This window comes from Oncorhynchus mykiss, chromosome 12 (genome assembly GCF_013265735.2).
Source record: "Oncorhynchus mykiss isolate Arlee chromosome 12, USDA_OmykA_1.1, whole genome shotgun sequence".
In the NCBI taxonomy this organism is placed as follows: domain Eukaryota; kingdom Metazoa; phylum Chordata; class Actinopteri; order Salmoniformes; family Salmonidae; genus Oncorhynchus; species Oncorhynchus mykiss.
The window spans coordinates 93,623,305-93,641,547 of NC_048576.1; the positions used below are offsets into that span (position 1 = coordinate 93,623,305).

Below are 18,243 nucleotides of genomic sequence, written 5' to 3' on the forward strand. Positions count from 1 at the left end.
AGCTTAACCTTATGGACACGCCGCTAATGCATTTTAATGTGGCATAAACAAAACCAGTCATGATGTTTTCATCTGGTGCATGACGATTTTTTTTTTTTTATGTTGGTGAGGTAATATCTTTAAGTAAAATGCAGCTTTAGCAGATTTGAAGAAAATTAAACATTTGATCCTATTTAGAAAATGTATTTCATTTTTTTCTGCATTAAAATGGCCTAGGGGTTCCCAGTTTGACAGTAGGCGGTTGACGTACTGCGACACTCAAAATATCAATATTCTAAAAAAGTTTAGTAACAAAACCATTTAGTCATTTTGATTTACAATGACATCCCATTACAAAATATATTGTAATGAGAAACTGAATATCCTTTCTTAGTTTTTATAACCTTAACATTATTTACCTTAGAACCCAATGTCATTTTACATACCATCTTGGCTCTACAGACACGTCATTACACGGGATGCAACGCCCACCATGATGATGTCATACCAAATGAACCCATTTTTATCACCACATACTTCCTCACTAACACAGACATTGGTTGTTGTACACATTTAAAGAATCCATTACAAAGCTTATGTGTCCCACTTTGCCAGGTGTCCCACTTAACCAATACTCACCCTACTCCTGTCTCTATAAATAAATGACATAATTGAAAATACTACACCAGCATAATTTAGCATAATTTAAATTAATTGCTGTAGATTGTGTTTTGCCAACAGTCGTGAATCACGCAATTGGGCAGCCGTGCAAATATAAAACAGCTGGTTGTTGAGTTGTGGCTGTCAATTAACAGCACGCGGTATCTGGAAGTTTTGACAATTTTTCAAAATACAATTGAGGGAAGAATCTGTATGAATAGGGGAGTGGCACTGGAAAGGTGATGGACTATAATTTCCTCATACTTTAGGCCTGAGATCTGTGGGTCCACTCTTTTCATTGGTCTATACTATTGGTTGCATTTAAGACATTGGTCATTCGTTTTATTGATCTCAGTTTGTACATTTCAGAGTAGCTTGTCATTTTGATCATTTGTGTGGTATAAAAAATATGAATGTAATGTCTCCAGTCATGTAAAATGATGTAGAATTGCAGGAAATTATTTAGAAACGGCACTTTTTTTTCTCAGACCTACAAACCCCTCAGCACCAGGTCTTCAGGACTGAGCCCTGAATGTTATGAAACTATGGTGACGGCCCTGTCCAACCCTGCTATCCTAATGGACTCACCTCTTCTTCAGTATGCCGTAGAAGATGAGTAGGAGAGATCAAGCTGCCAACACTGGTTTACCTGGGAGAGGACGACTAACAGATGAAGACATCTTCTACTCACATCAAAACATTTAACCTACAACCCTGGTGAAGGTGACCACCTACAGAAGTTGACTAGTTGAGAGTGCTTAATGCAGGGACTGACTGGGACCAGAAATCAGCCCAGGGATTTACTAACACACCAGCCCACTTTTTTCCTCAAGGCCCCTATTGTTAGGCCAAATATAAACCAGCCTATCTGACAATGAATAATCATCATGTAGAACGGCCCAATAGGAGAAATATAAACCAGCCCATCTGACATTTGCCCGACCTACAGTATGGCCGGTCTATTCTGCCTTAATTAAATGGATATCTTACCTGCTATACTGAGATGCACAGTTGCAGAGTCAAGTGGTCCGTATTGATTCTCAGCCTTACAGAAGTACTGCCCGCTGTCCTCATTGCTGATGTTAAGGATGATGTAACTCTGCCCTGATCCTGTTTCTGAGAACCCTGGCTGTTCTTCATTCTTCTTGTACCAGGTGTATTTGTCCACTGGTGGGTTGGCATCACTGCTGCAGGTCAGAGTCACTGATCTGCCCTCCACTATTTCACCAGGGGGACTGACTGTGACTGACACTGAGGTGTTCTTTGGGAAGTCTGGAGAAGAAAATGAAGAGAGTTTGTGACATCTAGATTAACACCCACAGCTCATGTTGTGGTGACATTGAGCTGTTCATGGCATGTTATTTAGCACATGCTGACTGGGGTCCTTCCACTCCAGAGGGGGTTACTACGAAGCAGGGTCAATGAGTTAGCCAGCTAACTAAATATTCTAAAATAATGTTTTATTCATAGAAAACAAGCTTAAAATGACATGGTCTAATTGACTGAACAACCAAAAACACACATTGAAGTTCAGCTTTCTTAATGAATCAGAAAATCAATGGTTATTTCTGGTTGTTTATCAAAGTTAGCTGTAGTATACCCCTTCGTTGTTTTTCAAGCTAATGCTAAGATGTAGGTCAGTAAACAAAGCCATTTTTGGGTCGCTGACTCTCAGAACTAATAGATGATTTGATAGTGACATAACAGATGAAATTCATACATTTCTAATATCCTCTCTATACACTACTTACATCCCACTACAAGGATCACTGCCGGACCAGGGGAATCCTCTCTGCCGCTCACCACACAGGAGTAGCTGCCTGCATCTTCCCTGCCTACCGGGTCTAGTTCCAGGTAGTTGGCCATAACCTTGACCTTGTTGGTATAGGTCAAAGACTGTTTGTCCCTGTACCGGTTGTAGGTGGGAATTCTCGCTGATGAAGCAGGAGCCACAGGTCAGGACGGCCCACTCGCCATCCACAACTAGGTCAGGGGTCAAATCAACATGGAGCCCTGGGTAGAGTGATTTCAAACAAAATAGCTTTATTCGATCAAGTCAATCCAGCAAAATAACAGACAGTAACATAAAACATAATATATTCTCCTCCCAAAGCTTCCAGAAGATTATTTTTTCCTAACATTACAGATGAAGCCAATGCTTTTTTCAACGGTAGTCATTTGCTGACGGATGACGGATGGCGGACAGAGGAAATGATTGTCAGTCAAAAACAGCATGTGCTTTTGTTGGCCTAAAAAAAAAACCTTGTGCATATGCAACTTGTCAGAAAATAGCTGTCTTGAGTTGAATATTTGTCGGACAAAAACAGACAATGATGAATAGATAATACGATTTTATTTTGTATTCATGTGGATGAATTCATGCCGTGGCCTTACCTGTCATATTTAACCTGACTCCTGGATTCCTCATCCACCCCCTAGCAATGACGTCAGTCCCAAACAGGAAGCTGTAGGTGTCTGAATCGCTCTCTCAGGTCTGTGATTCTCAGTGTGGAAGAGCAGGGCATGGTCACAGAAGAGACCTTTAAGTAGCAGACTCTCTTGGGGGTGTAAGTCACACATCAGGATGCTGAATTGTAATTCCATCATAAATGAAGTGACACTGAAGATGCTCACACTATATACTATGGGATGTTAACCTCGTGGTTAATGTGTTGACTTACATTCTCAACACTACGGGAAGGTGCGGAGGAGTATTTCTGTCTAAAGCCCTTGTGGGCCTGGCTCCCCAGTGGGTGACCCTAAGCCCTCCCAGGCTCACCCATGGCCGTACCCCATGCCCAGTCATGTTAATCCATAGATTAGGGCCTAATGAATTTATTTAAATTGACTGATTTCCTTTTAATGAACTGTAGCTCAGCAAAATCTTAGAAATTGTAGCATTTTACATATATTTTTGTTCAGTGTACTTAATGGTGAATCTCTCCTGATTTGTACTTAATGGTGAATCTCTCCTGATTTGTACTTAATGGTGAATCTCTCCTGATTTGTACTTAATGGTGAATCTCTCCTGATTTGTACTTAATGGTGAATCTCTTTGAATTCTAGATCTTCCACTTAAGTACTCTGGAGGAGCGCTTCTCTCGCCTGTGGACACAGTGTCAACGCTGTCAGGGCTCTCTCCATGAGGATGTGCTCTGTACCAGGTATACACAACTGGTATACAGGTGTGTTTTAAAGTTACTTTTCAGGTACATCGTTAATGTGACTCCCAGAGTGATGTCAAGCTCCAAGTTTTTTTTTTACAATCTAAAGATAACTTAGGTAAATAAATAAAATAAATTAGATGACATTTCCGAAATGGGAGATGCTCTATATTCACTTCATAGGCAGTGCAGGAATCCTTTAATTCACCTAAAAGTGCAATGTCTGTACCAGCAGCATACACTGACATTGGACAGTTACCACAGACCCACATCAACATATGTTACACAGACCCACTCTGGAATACACGTGAATGGTTTTCCCCTCACCAGAAGCCAAATGTCGACAAGCAACACTGCCATAAGTGATTTTTTTTGTCACAATTTGACAAATCTGTCAAGAATGAAAGAATTAAACAGGTTTTAAATCAACTTGTGAATTTTATTGAATGTTTGTTCTCTCCTTGATGTAACAACATGAAACGAATTAGAGAATTATTGTCAATGATTTATTAACAGCTGGATGGGAGTGTTCCCCGATGTGTTCTGGATCTCTTCACACTGGGGACAGGTCACATGGACACTTACTGCAGGAAGAGAGAGAGCGTGACATAAAATCCATGTACAAACAAGTGTTCTGTTAAAATTGGCAAACAACAGGGACGGGGGGGGGGGGTGAGACAGGGAGGAAGCTTAAGCCCCACCCACTTCAACATGTATATCAATGAATTGGCGAGGGCAGTAGAAAAGTCTGCAGCACCTGGCCTCACCCTACTAGAATCTGTCTGTTTGCTGCTGATCTGGTACTTCTGTCCCCAACCAAAGAGGGCCTACAGCAGCACCCATCTTCTGCACAGATTCTGCCAGACCTGGGCCCTGACAGTAAATCTCAGTAAGACTAAAATAAATGCATGCAGAATTAGGTTGATACCCGCTAATGATCAAAATCCAGAAAAGAGCCGTGAAATTCTACAACCACCTAAAAGGAAGTGATTCCCATACATTCCACAACAAAGCCATCACCTAGAGAGAGATAAGCAAGCTGGTCCTGGGGCTCTGTTCACAAACACAATAAAAATAGCATCAATAGGAAAGTATACCAGTTTCCTTTGAGGACCAGGATGTTGACAACTGTGCCATACAGATTGCAAAATAGTTGGGTAGAGATTTTTGATGTACCGATTCCATGGTACAGGGTGTATGAGTTGATATATAAAATGACGCAAGATTCAAGACTTCATGCTCTTCAGCTAAAATGACATAGAATTCTTGCCACCAACAAAATGTTGAATATTTGGGGCATAATATCATCAAAGCACTGCAGAGTTTGTTGTGATACAGAATCAATAGAGCATTTAGTTTGGTATTGCCCTCATGTAGCCCGTTTCTGGTCTCTGGTTCAGGAACGGCTGAAAATGCATTACATTGATGTAAAATTGACCCTAGAAATAGTACTGTTAGGAGATCTGGAGAGACCGGGTCAGTCAATTATTACTCTTAGTAAACGTATTTATCTTCAACTCGCAATCTGTGGATTCTCTTCGATTGGATAGAAAATGTACGTTAAACATCACAGCATAGTTGAAAGATGTTGCATAGAAATCCGAAGAGGGTGACCAGCAGAGATAGGTGGGATGGGCTAAGGGAAGTTGAGGGTTGGGATGTGGAATTGGAGAAAAGTTGGAGTAGAGTTGCTGTGCGGGAGATTGATCATCATTCTAAGATATGAGTAAAAAAGTATGTTTGAATAACACTGAGGGGCAGTGTTTTTACAGCTAATGCCGGTTTGCCTGTGTAACGGATGTGAAATAGCTAGCTTAGTTAGCGGTGGTGCGCGCTAAATAGCGTTTCAATCGGTGACGTCACTTGCTCTGAGACCTTGAAGTAGTGGGTCCCCTTGCTCTGCAAGGGCCGCAGCTTTTGTGGAGCGATGGGTAACGATGCTTCGTGGGTGTCTGTTGTTGATGTGTGCAGAGGGTCCCTGGTTCACGCCCGGGTATGGGCGAGGCTGATGTGCAGGTGTTTGTACACATGCATTTACACACATTCTCATTCAAATAAACTCATACAAAACACATACATGTAATAGTGCCAGACATATACAGTTGGCATTGCTGTTATGATTTTAGTTGTCCTTGTTGTCCTTTTTGTTTTTTGCATTGTTGTTTTCGGTCTCTTTTTCTCTCTTTAGTTAATTTTCTTGGTTGTTGGTGTATTGGGAGGTTCTTGGGGGTGGGGAATGGATTTTTTTATTTCACCTTTATTTAACCAGGTAGGCAAGTTGAGAACAAGTTCTCATTTACAATTGCGACCTTGCATTGTGTGTGTGTGTGTGTGTGTGTGTGTGTGTGTGTGTGTGTGTGTGTGTGTATATTTTTAGAAAGCAACGTCAACTTGCCAACATTATGACCAGGAATACGACTTTCCAGAAGCAGATCCTCTCTTCGGGCCACCACCCAGGACAATGGATCAAATCTCAGCAGCTGACAAAACCAACTGCAATGCAGAAGGGGCAGATGGAGTGGTCTTCTGGTCAGGCTTCATAAACGGGCACATTGGCGAGTAGAATACTCGGGAGCGGGGAGCGATGTCCAGTCACTAGACAACATTAGAGCGAGGGTTGTCTTCCAGAGAGACAGAGACTAACATTCTGTTTCACTGAAACATGCCTCTCAGGATAGGATAGGTTGTCGGAATCGGTCCACCCACCAGGCTTCTCCATGCATCGTGCCAACAGAGATAAACACCTCTCTGGGAAGCGAACACCAAGACGGCCCTCAAGGAACTTCACTGGACTCTATGTGAAATGGAAACTATATACCCGGAGGCTGCATTTACTGTAGCTGGGGATTTTAACAAATCAAATGTGAGATCAATGTTACCTAACTTTATCAGCATATTGATTGCACGACACTTAGGGCTAATACTCTCAACCACTGCTACTCTAACTTCCGCGATGCATACAAAGCCCCCTCTTCAGAGAATCCGACCCCATCTTGCTCGTCCCAGCCTATAGGCAGAAACTCAAACAGGATGTACCAGTGGCGAGAACCAGTCAACGCTGGTCTGACCAATTGGAAGCCAAGCTCCAAGACTGGAATATGTTCCGGTCAGCCTCTGAGAATGACATTGATCTATATGCTGACTCGGTGAGTGAGTTTATAAATAAGTGCATTGGAGATGTCGTACCCACGGTGACTATTAAAAACTACCCAGAAACCGTGGATGGATGGCGGCATTCGTGAAAAACTGAAAGCGTGATCCACTGCATTTTACCATGGATAGAGGTCTGGTAATATGGCTGAATATAAACAGTGTAGTTATTCCCGCCGCAAGGCAATCAAACAAGCTAAATGCCGATATAGAGACAAGGTGGAGTCTCAATTCAACGGCTCAGACACAAGATGTGGGTCTACAGGAAATCACGGACTACAAAAAGAAAACCAGCCACGTCACGGACACCGACGTCTTGCTTCCAGACAAACTAAACACCTTCTTTGCACGCTTTGAAGATACAGTGCCACTGTTGCGACTCGCTGACAAAGACTGCGCGCCCCCCGCCTTCTCAGTGGCTGATGTGAGTAAAACATTTAAACATGTTAATCGTCGCAAGGCTCCAGGCCCAGACGGCCTCCCCAGCCGCGTCCTCAGAGCCTGCGCAGACCAGCTGGCTGGTGTGTTTACGGACATATTTAATCGCTCCCTATCCCAGTCTGCTGTCCCCACATGCTTCAAGATGCCTACCATTGCCTTCTTGGGTACAGGAACAAAAGATAACAGAACTAAATTACTACCGCCCCGTAGCACTCACATCTGTCATCATGAAATGCTTTGAGAGGCTAGTCAAGGATCATATCACAGCCACATTACCGGGCACCCTAGACCCACTTCAGTTTGCATACCGCCCCAACAGGTCCACAGATGACGCAATCGCACTGCACACTTCCCTATCCCATCTGGACAAAAGGAATACCTATGTAAGAATGCTGTTCGTTGACTACAGCTCAGTATTCAACAATATAGTACCCTCCAAGTTCATCATCAAGCTGGAGGCCCTGGGTCTGAGCCCCTCCCTGTGCTACTGGGTCCTGGACGTTGACGGGCCGCACCCAGGTGGTGGAGATAGGAAACCATCTCCACTTTGTTGACCCTCAAAACTGGGGCCCCACAAGGTTGTGTGCTCTGCCCTCTCCTGTACTCCCTGTTCACCCATGACTGCGTGGCCAATGCATGCCTCCAACTCAATCATCAAGTTTGCGGACGACACAACAGTAGTGGGCTTGATCACCAAGAAACGGCGAGACAGGGAGGAGGTGAGGGCACTCGGAGTGTAGTGTCAGGAAAACACTAATTCAACCTCAACAAAAGGAGAAGATCGTGGACTTCAGGAAACAGCAGAGGGAGCACCGCCCTATCCACATCGAAGGGACAGCAGTGGAGAAGGTGAAAAGTTAAGTTCCTCGGCGTACGCATCAGACCAACTGAAATGGTCCAACCAGAGGCTGAAGAAATTTGGCTTGTCAACCAAAACCCGGGCAAACTTTTAAAGATGCACAATCGAGAGCATCCTGTCGGGCTGTATGACAGCCTGGTACGGCAACTGAACCGCTCTCGACCGCAAGGCTCTCCCGAGGGTAGTGCGGTCTGCACAACGCATCACTGGGGGCAAACTATCTGCCCTTCCAGGACACCTACAGCACCCGATGTCACAGGAAGGTCAAAAAGATTAAGGACAACAACCACCTGAGCCACTGCCTGTTCACACCGCTATCATCCAGAAGGCAAGGTCAGTACAGGTGCATCAAAGCTGGGACCGCGAGTTAGAAGCTGTTTCTCAATCTCAAGGCCATCAGACTGTTAAACAGCAATCACTACCTCAGAGGCTGCTGCCTACACTGAGACCCAATCACTGGACACTTAAATTGATCACTAGTCACTTTAAAACAATGGCACTTTAAATAATGCCACTTTAATAAGGGTTTGCATATCTTACATTACTCATCACATGTATATACTGTATTTTATACCATCTACTGCACCTTGCCTATGCCACTTGGCCATCCATATACTTATATGTACATATTCTCATTCACCCCTTTAGATGTGTGTATTAGGTAGTTGTTGGGAATTGTTAGATATTACTGCACTGTTGGAACTAGAAGCACAAGCATTTCGCTACACTTGCATTAATATCTGCTAACCATGTGTATGTGACCAATAAACTTTGATTTGATTAAGGCCGCCGAAGGCAGACCTGGCTCTCAAGGGAAGACAGGCTATGTGCACACTGCCCACAAAATGTGGAAATTGAGCAGCACTTCCCCTGCCAAATCTATGACAATAGACACATATTTCCCTCAGATTACACACCAAAGATTTCAAAAACAAATCCAATTTTGATGAACCCACATATCTATTGGCTGAACAATAACCTGTTGCCACAAGGTCAACCAGTGAAGAACAAACACTGTTGTAAATATAGCCCATATTTATGTTGATTTATTTTCCCTTTTGTACCTAGTGGTTAGAGCGTTGGACTAGTAACCGGAAGTTGCAAGTTCAAACCCCCGAGCTGACAAGGTACAAATCTGTCGTTCTGCCCCTGAACAGGCAGTTAACCCACTGTTCCTAGGCCGTCATTGTAAATAATAATTTGTTCTTAACTGACTTGCCTAGCTAAATTAAAGGTTAAAAAAAATGTTTTTTAAAATTGCACATCACCACAACAATCGACCTAATCGACCTGGCCCGGGTATCCTGGAAGGACATTGACCTCATCCCGTCAGTTGAGGATGCCTGGTCTTTCTTTAAAAGTAACTTCCTCACCATTTTAGATAAGCATGCTCCGTTCAAAAAATGCAGAACTAAGAACAGATATAGCCCTTGGTTCACTCCAGACCTGACTGCCCTCGACCAGCACAAAAACATCCTGTGGCGGACTGCACTAACATCGAATAGTCCCCGCGATATGCAACTGTTCAGGGAAGTCAGGAACCAATACACACAGTCAGTCAGGAAAGCTAAAGCCAACTTCTTCAGGCAGAAGTTTGCATCCTGTAGCTCCAACTCCAAAAAGTTCTGGGACACTGAAGTCCATGGAGAACAAGAGCACCTCCTCCCAGCTGCCCACTGCACTGAGGCTAGGTAACACGGTCACCACCGATAAATCCATGATTATCGAAAACTTCAACAAGCATTTCTCAACGGCTGGCCATGCCTTCCGCCTGGCTACTCCAACCTCGGCCAACAGCCCCCCCCCCCCCCCCCCCCCCCGCAGCTACTCGCCCAAGCCTCTCCAGGTTCTCCTTTACCCAAATCCAGATAGCAGATGTTCTGAAAGAGCTGCAAAACCTGGACCCGTACAAATCAGCTGGGCTTGACAATCTGGACCCTCTATTCCTGAAACTATCCGCCGCCATTGTCGCAACCCCTATTACCAGCCTGTTCAACCTCTCTTTCATATCGTCTGAGATCCCCAAGGATTGGAAAGCTGCCGCAGTCATCCCCCTCTTCAAAGGGGGCGACACCCTGGACCCAAACTGTTACAGACCTATATCCATCCTGCCCTGCCTATCTAAGGTCTTCGAAAGCCAAGTCAACAAACAGGTCACTGACCATCTCGAATCCCACCGTACCTTCTCCGCTGTGCAATCTGGTTTCCGAGCCGGTCACGGGTGTACCTCAGCCACGCTCAAGGTACTAAATTATATCATAACCGCCATTGATAAAAGACAGTACTGTGCAGCCGTCTTCATAGACCTTGCCAAGGCTTTCGACTCTGTCAATCACCGTATTCTTATCGGCAGACTCAGTAGCCTCGGTTTTTCGGATGACTGCCTTGCCTGGTTCACCAATTACTTTGCAGACAGAGTTCAGTGTGTCAAATCGGAGGGCATGCTGTCCGGTCCTCTGGCAGTCTCTATGGGGGTGCCACAGGGTTCAATTCTCGGGCTGACTCTTTTCTCTGTATATATCAATGATGTTTCTCATGCTGCGGGCGATTCCCTGATCCACCTCTACGCAGACGACACCATTCTATATACTTCCGGCCCGTCCTTGGACACTGTGCTATCTAACCTCCAAACGAGCTTCAATGCCATACAGCACTCCTTCCGTGGCCTCCAACTGCTCTTAAACGCTAGTAAAACCAAATGCATGCTTTTCAACCGTTCGCTGCCTGCACCCGCACGCCTGACCAGCATCACCACCCTGGATGGTTCCGACCTTGAATATGTGGACATCTATAAGTACCTAGGTGTCTGGCTAGACTGTAAACTCTCCTTCCAGACCCATATCAAACATCTCCAATCGAAAATCAAATCAAGAGTCGGCTTTCTATTCCGCAACAAAGCCTCCTTCACTCACGCCGCCAAACTTACCCTAGTAAAACTGACTATCCTACCGATCCTCGACTTTGGCGATGTCATCTACAAAATTGCTTCCAACACTCTACTCAGCAAACTGGATGCAGTTTATCACAGTGCCATCCGTTTTGTCACTAAAGCACCTTATACCACCCACCACTGCGACTTGTATGCTCTAGTCGGCTGGCCCTCGCTACATATTCGTCGCCAGACCCACTGGCTCCAGGTCATCTACAAGTCCATGCTAGGTAAAGCTCCGCCTTATCTCTGTTCACTGGTTACGATGGCAACACCCATCCGTAGCACGCGCTCCAGCAGGTGTATCTCACTGATCATCCCTAAAGCCAACACCTCATTTGGCCGCCTTTCGTTCCAGTTCTCTGCTGCCTGTGACTGGAACGAATTGCAAAAATCGCTGAAGTTGGAGACTTTTATCTCCCTCACCAACTTCAAACATCTGCTATCTGAGCAGCTAACCGATCGCTGCAGCTGTACATAGTCTATTGGTAAATAGCCCACCCATTTTCACCTACCTCATCCCCATACTGTTTTTATTTATTTATTTTTCTGCTCTTTTGCACACCAATATCTCTACCTGTACATAACCATCTGATCATTTATCACTCCAGTGTTAATCTGCATAATTGTAATTATTTGCCTACCTTCTCATGCCTTTTGCACACAATGTATATATAGACTCCCCTTTTTTCTACTGTGTTATTGACTTGTTAATTGTTTACTCCATGTGTAACTCTGTGTTGTCTGTTCACACTGCTATGCCTTATCTTGGCCAGGTCGCAGTTGCAAATGAGAACTTGTTCTCAACTAGCCTACCTGGTTAAATAAAGGTGAAATAAAAATAAATTTAAAAAAACACTGCATAGAGACATAATGACATTTGAAATGTCTTTATTCTTTTGGAACTTGTGTGAGTGTAATGTTTAATGTTGATTTTCATTGTTTATTTCCTCTATTTCATTTGCTTAGGCATTGTAAACGTATGTTTCCCCATACCCTTAAATTGAGAGGGTTTAACAACAACTTCTCCTTTAACACAGGCAACTTTGGTTGGAAGGTTTCTTCCTGCGCTGCTAATGGCTTTTTCAGTCTGCAATTGTTTTATTTATTTAACTGAACAAGTCAGTTAAGAACAAATTCTTATTTGCAATGATGGCCTAGGAACAATAGGTTAACTTGACATGCTCAGAACCACAGATTTGTTTTGCCTTGTCAGCTCAGAAATTCGATCCACCAACCTTTGTTACTGGCCCTATGCTCTAACCACTAGGCTTCCTGCCACCCAGATACTTTTTTCCTCACAGCCATTTATAGAAAGTGGAAGAGTTACAAGTTTATACCTTTGTTCCAATGTTGATATTGATGTCACCTCCTACTGTGGAGTTGATCTCTGGGGCAATTACAATGCTTCCACCCTGCACTGTGATGGTAGACTGGGGATTGTAGGTTGGTCTGTGCAGGGGAGAGAGGGGGAGAAAGAGGTAACCCTGTGTCCTTACCCTGGTATCACAAGGTAAAATTCTGACCTCAAACATTTAATCGAAATCGTCCTCACTTTTGACAGGGCATTTCTCCACCAATGAGACGGTTGTCCTCTGCTATCCTCCCTTCAGTGTCTCCCTTTTTTCTTCCACAAGACAAACTCTCTTTGGAGAAAGTGGTAGTGTCCCCATCTTCTCTCCTCCCTTTGAAGCAAATGCACCACATTTCTTTCTCTCACGTCTCAATCTATGGAACATGAGTGAACTCATGAGAACATATTTTGGTCTCACTTTAAACAAAGTACAACTTTAAGGCTTTATATAGTGTACATAATAAAGCCTTCATAAGCACTCCATAAATGCTTCACAAATCTAAGCATATTTCATACTTTATAAATGGTGTATAAAGGGTGACAATTTCCACTGTAGGGTGAAATGCCAAATGTGACAAAGCACTAGTTATGTTCATACACTATTTTAGAGTATAACATATTTCCTAAATCTCTTTGAAGCTTCAAAGTATTTCAAAGCCATCCCAGTTTGATAAATTGTCAAGTACACAGATATAGGTTCAACAAAGATTTACTCCAAATATTACACCAAAACGAATCTATTGTAATTAAGGGAAATTCTTACCTTCTATGATAAATTGACCGTGTAGTGTGAAATATGGTGAGGATGTGACTGCGGAGGAAGGGCGGTTAAAACCTGAGAACCTGACAACCCCTCCCTCTGAAGTTTAGGCACATCACCGTTGCGCAACAACAAAAAAAAAAGAAGTTTTTTTTTTCTTCAGAAATTCTAAATCGAAAGTATATACACATATATTATTAGGCTATACGCAAAGACCAGATTAAATTGAGAATATAGCGTGACAATATTGTAAAATGCATGTAAAAATGTGAATTCGAGACTGCACAACAAAGAGCCAGCACAGAGAGCAGAGCCTTCCCTTTGATGCGACTTTTTTCAAATCATTCGTCGCATCTCTCAGCCTTTATGCATTAGACTTCATTCAACATGTAGGCAAACATTTTGCATCACAACTAAAGTTGCATACGTAACTCTAAATGAAGCATATAGGAGGACACGTTTCTTCGTTAACCGCTCAACACAGAATAGCTGCATGTGCGCACTCCCTTAAATCGTTTGGGGAAAAATATAATTTATATTTAAGTTAACTATGTTCAATTTTGTTTTTACTATAAAATAATACCACATATAAGCAAATCTTTCCTGCTAAATGAACTAGAGTGGCCCACAGCCATATGGCATAGCCAGATCAGGGCCTAACATAACGACATGTCAGAATATGATTGTTGTTCTGACACAGGCTACATTTTCTTCATGTCATAATGTTTCTTTAGACCCGCCTAAAATAAGTAAAAGATTGATTTAATTATTGTCGAGTTGCGACTGTCAGTGAAAAGCAGAGAGCCAGCCAGGCATATCGCAACATTTAAAAATACAATCGCGGAGAAACTGTTTGGACAACAAATGTCTATTGCTGTAGCATGGACATCACCAGGACCTGGCTTTCGGGGCTTTAGCCCCGAATAAGTTTGCGTCAGCCCCGAATCTTTTCGTTCCTTCAACGGTGTAAAAAAAAATGTTAAATGTATATATATATATATATATTTTTTTTTTAAAATTTTTTTATTAAAAAAATACTGAACGCGCCTCTTAGTTCATAGAGCGGTGCTTACATGCAACTCCCGAAGTCTTCCAACTGTTATAGCCAGGAGAATGGTGCCATGTCTCGCCAGATCACTTCATGATTAATTTGTAATCTACACAACAAACCGAATATAACAGCATGATAATGTCGGGCTACTGTTATGCCAAAAACGCCATGTAATTAATTAAAAAATACACAACAAACCGAATATAAAGTAGGCCTAATTTGGTGTTTTAAAATTTAAAAAATATAATTTTATTTTAGCCACTTACAGTATGTGTAAGCGATCGTGACATTTGGATGATGCGTTGTATTTAGCCTACATTCTAACATTATTTCATCCAACATGAAGACTTTTGTTATCAACTTTAATTCAGAAATGATGTCTTAATACTAATTTAAAAACAACGGTGCTCCGGTAGGCTACCTAAAAAAAAAATAACACAGTAACTGGTTGTAATAAATGAATGTATAATAATGAATGTCGATTTCAATTCATCAAATTGTAGGTGCACAGTGCACTGTTGGGGTTTGGATGCTGAAATTATTTTGTGAGTGGATGAATGTGCGCGGTTAGCCTACAAGAAGAGCGTCTTCGTTAAGTGATTGTTTATGAAACATTAAAAGACAGAGGCGGCATGTCCATAAGGTTAAGCTGAGATTTTCCTAAAGTACATTTAAATAAATTGCCAAAATGATATAGCTAATTAGCTTACTCGTGTCGATATATTTATGAAATCATTCTAAATGAACTACTACACCAGAAAGCATGATTTGGCCACAGAGGATCATTAGCTTCTTTCTGTTTTTAAAGCTGTGGATTGTTTTAAATCGCATAGCCTTCAACCGTGCTGCAAATGACAAATCAATTATTGTCGAGTTGCGACTGTCAGTGAAAAGCAGAGAGCCAGCCAGGCATATCGCAACATTTAAAAATACAATCGCGGAGAAACTGTTTGGACAACAAATGTCTATTGCTGTAGCATGGACATCACCAGGACCTGGCTTTCGGGGCTTTAGCCCCGAATAAGTTTGCGTCAGCCCCGAATCTTTTCGTTCCTTCAACGGTGTAAAAAAAAATGTTAAATGTGTATATATATATATATATATATATATTTTATTTTTTTTTTATTAAAAAAAATACTGAACGCGCCTCTTAGTTCATAGAGCGGTGCTTACATGCAACTCCCGAAGTCTTCCAACTGTTATAGCCAGGAGAATGGTGCCATGTCTCGCCAGATAACTTCATGATTAATTTGTAATCTACACAACAAACCGAATATAACAGCATGATAATGTCGGGCTACTGTTATGCCAAAAACGCCATGTAATTAATTAAAAAAATACACAACAAACCGAATATAAAGTAGGCCTAATTTGGTGTTTTAAAATTTAAAAAATATTTTATTTTAGCCACTTACAGTATGTGTAGGCAATCGTGTAATTTGGATGATGCGTTGTATTTAGCCTACATTCTAACATTATTTCATCCAACATGAAGACTTTTGTTATCAACTTTCATTCAGAAATGATGGCTTAATAATAATTACAAAACAATGGTGCTCCGGTAGGCTACCTAAAAAAATAACAGTAACTGGTTGTGATAAATGTAAAGCAATTGCCATGTGGTCAATTGTTAATTCCAGCCCCGTTTTGATTGGGACAGAGTCATCGCGCTGCTTTGAGATAAGCATGAGAACTCATATGGATAAATCAATCAATGTCAGATTTTTGTTTTCACTGAATCTCCGTTTGGATATTTGGTTTCAATTAGGCTGGGAAATGTTAGCTAAATTGAGGTGAGTTCTTATGATCATTCGTCTAGCAACTAAAAGCAACGCAGATCTTCTCCACACACACACACACACACACACACACACACACACACACACATTAGTTCTCTGATGTTTTTCTGAACTTTGCATTACTTTTCTGATGCATTTCAGTCACTTAGCCTACGCATGCGAACACACATTTGCACCCTTTCCCATTTTGGGCTCCCGAGTGGCGCAGCGGCCTAAGGCACTTCGTTTTAGTGCAAGAGGCGTCAGTATCACATCCAGCGATGGTTGGGAATCCCATAAGGCGGCGCACAATTGGCACAGCGTTTTTGAATGTGTACAATAACATAACCAACAACCAATGCCTGTGTGTTAGTGAGGAAGCACGTGAGGATGATACAAAAATGGGTTAAATTGATATGGCGTCATGGTGGGCGTGACATCCCGTGTAATGACGTGTTTGTAGAGGCATAATGGTAAAATTACATTAAGGTTATAAAAAAACTAAGAAAAGATATTCAGTGTCTCATTACAACATATTTTGTAATTGTTAATGAAAATTACTGTAAATGGTTCTTACTACCTGGGGTGGCAGGTAACCTAGTGGTTAGAGCCCCGAGCTGATAAGGTAAAAATCTGTCCGTCTGCCCCTGTCCCTGAACAAGGCTGTTTTACCCATTGTTCCCCGGTAGGCCGTCATTGTAAATAAGAATTTGTTCTTAAATGACTTGCCTAGTTAAATGTAGAATATTGACATTTCGATTATGTCGCAGTATGGGAACCTCCTACTGGGAACCTCCTCTAGGCCGTTTAGAAAATGTATTTTTGTTAAGAAAACGTGCATTTCATAATCCCCTGAAATGTTGGTTCTGCATTAAAATGGCCTAGAGGTTCCCACGTTTCCAGTAACAGGGTGTCCCAGTTTGACAGTAGGCGGTTGACATACTGCGATACTCTCAAAATGTCAATATTTAAAAAAAGTTGAGTAGTAATGACATCCCATTACAAAATATGTTGAAATGAGACAGTAATTATCCTTTTATTTCTCTAACCTTGACATTGGGTTCTGAGGTAAATAATATTATTTTACATAGCATTATGCCTCTAGAAACACGTCATTACACGGGATGCCACGCCCATCGTGATGACGCCATACCCACTGAACCCAGTTTTTTTTCATCATCCTTACTAACATACAGGCGTTGGTTATGTTGATGTACACATTCAAAGATATCCATTACAAAGCTTATGTGTCCCACTTTGCCAGGTGTCCCACTCACCCTACTCCTGTCTCTATAAATGACATAATTGAAAATACTACCCAAGCATAATTTAGCCACACTGGTTTACCTGGTAGAGGACGACTACCAGATAAAGACAACTTCTACTCACATCAAAAGATTTAACTGACAACCCTGGTGAAGGTGACCACCTTCAGAAGATGACAAGTTGAGAGTGCTTAATGCAGGACTGACTGGGACCAGAAATCAGCCCAGGGATTTACGAACACACCGGCCCACTTTTTACTAACACACCGGCCCACTTTTTACTAACACACCGGCCCACTTTTTACTAACACACCGGCCAAAGTGAAAATGTTTTCGAAATATTTACAAAATAATTAACACTAGAACCGCTAAAGCAGCCATTGTGGCTGCTCATAAAATGTATGCATTTATTACTCTGCCATTTAAAGTCATGCTCCACTCAGTCCTTGACTTTTCCTAAAAATAAGTCACACCGTCTGTTAGAATCTTAATATCACTAACAGAACTGGAATTATAACCAGTTTTAGGAGAGCATGTCATTTGTCTGAATTATTTTCCCCTCACAAGGCAACAAACACTGCCATAAATGCATGGAAAGAAGCGTTTTTTTTTGTGCTACACAATTTGACAAATCTGTCAAGAATGTGAAAGGATTAAAGAGGTTTTAAATCAATTTGATTGGATGTATATGTTCTCCCCTTGATGTAATAACAGGAACATAATTGGCAGATTGTCAATGATTTATTAACAGCTGCATGACTAGTTAAAGAAAAGGGAGTGAGAGGTTTCAACCACAACACACAGGAAACGATGTGGTGGAGAATGTTATATGGGGAGGAGAACGTTTTCGCAC

The 18,243-nt window shown here is 42.1% G+C and overlaps 1 long non-coding RNA gene across 6 annotated transcripts in view; it reads right to left on the minus strand.

The window, feature by feature from the left end:
• Nucleotides 1-4,221: 4,221 nt before the first annotated feature.
• Nucleotides 4,222-18,243, minus strand: part of LOC110487463 — a 33,164-nt gene continuing 19,142 nt past the window's right edge. For 4 of the 6 annotated variants that reach the window (XR_005035211.1, XR_005035212.1, XR_005035209.1 and 1 more), the window contains 3 exons: nt 12,738-13,395; nt 12,523-12,634; nt 4,222-4,387 (listed from right to left, as the gene is read on the minus strand). This is a non-coding gene — a long non-coding RNA (uncharacterized LOC110487463). The remainder of the gene's footprint in view (nt 4,388-12,522; nt 12,635-12,737; nt 13,396-18,243) is intronic. The other 2 variants (XR_005035213.1, XR_005035214.1) reach the window with 2 other exon arrangements.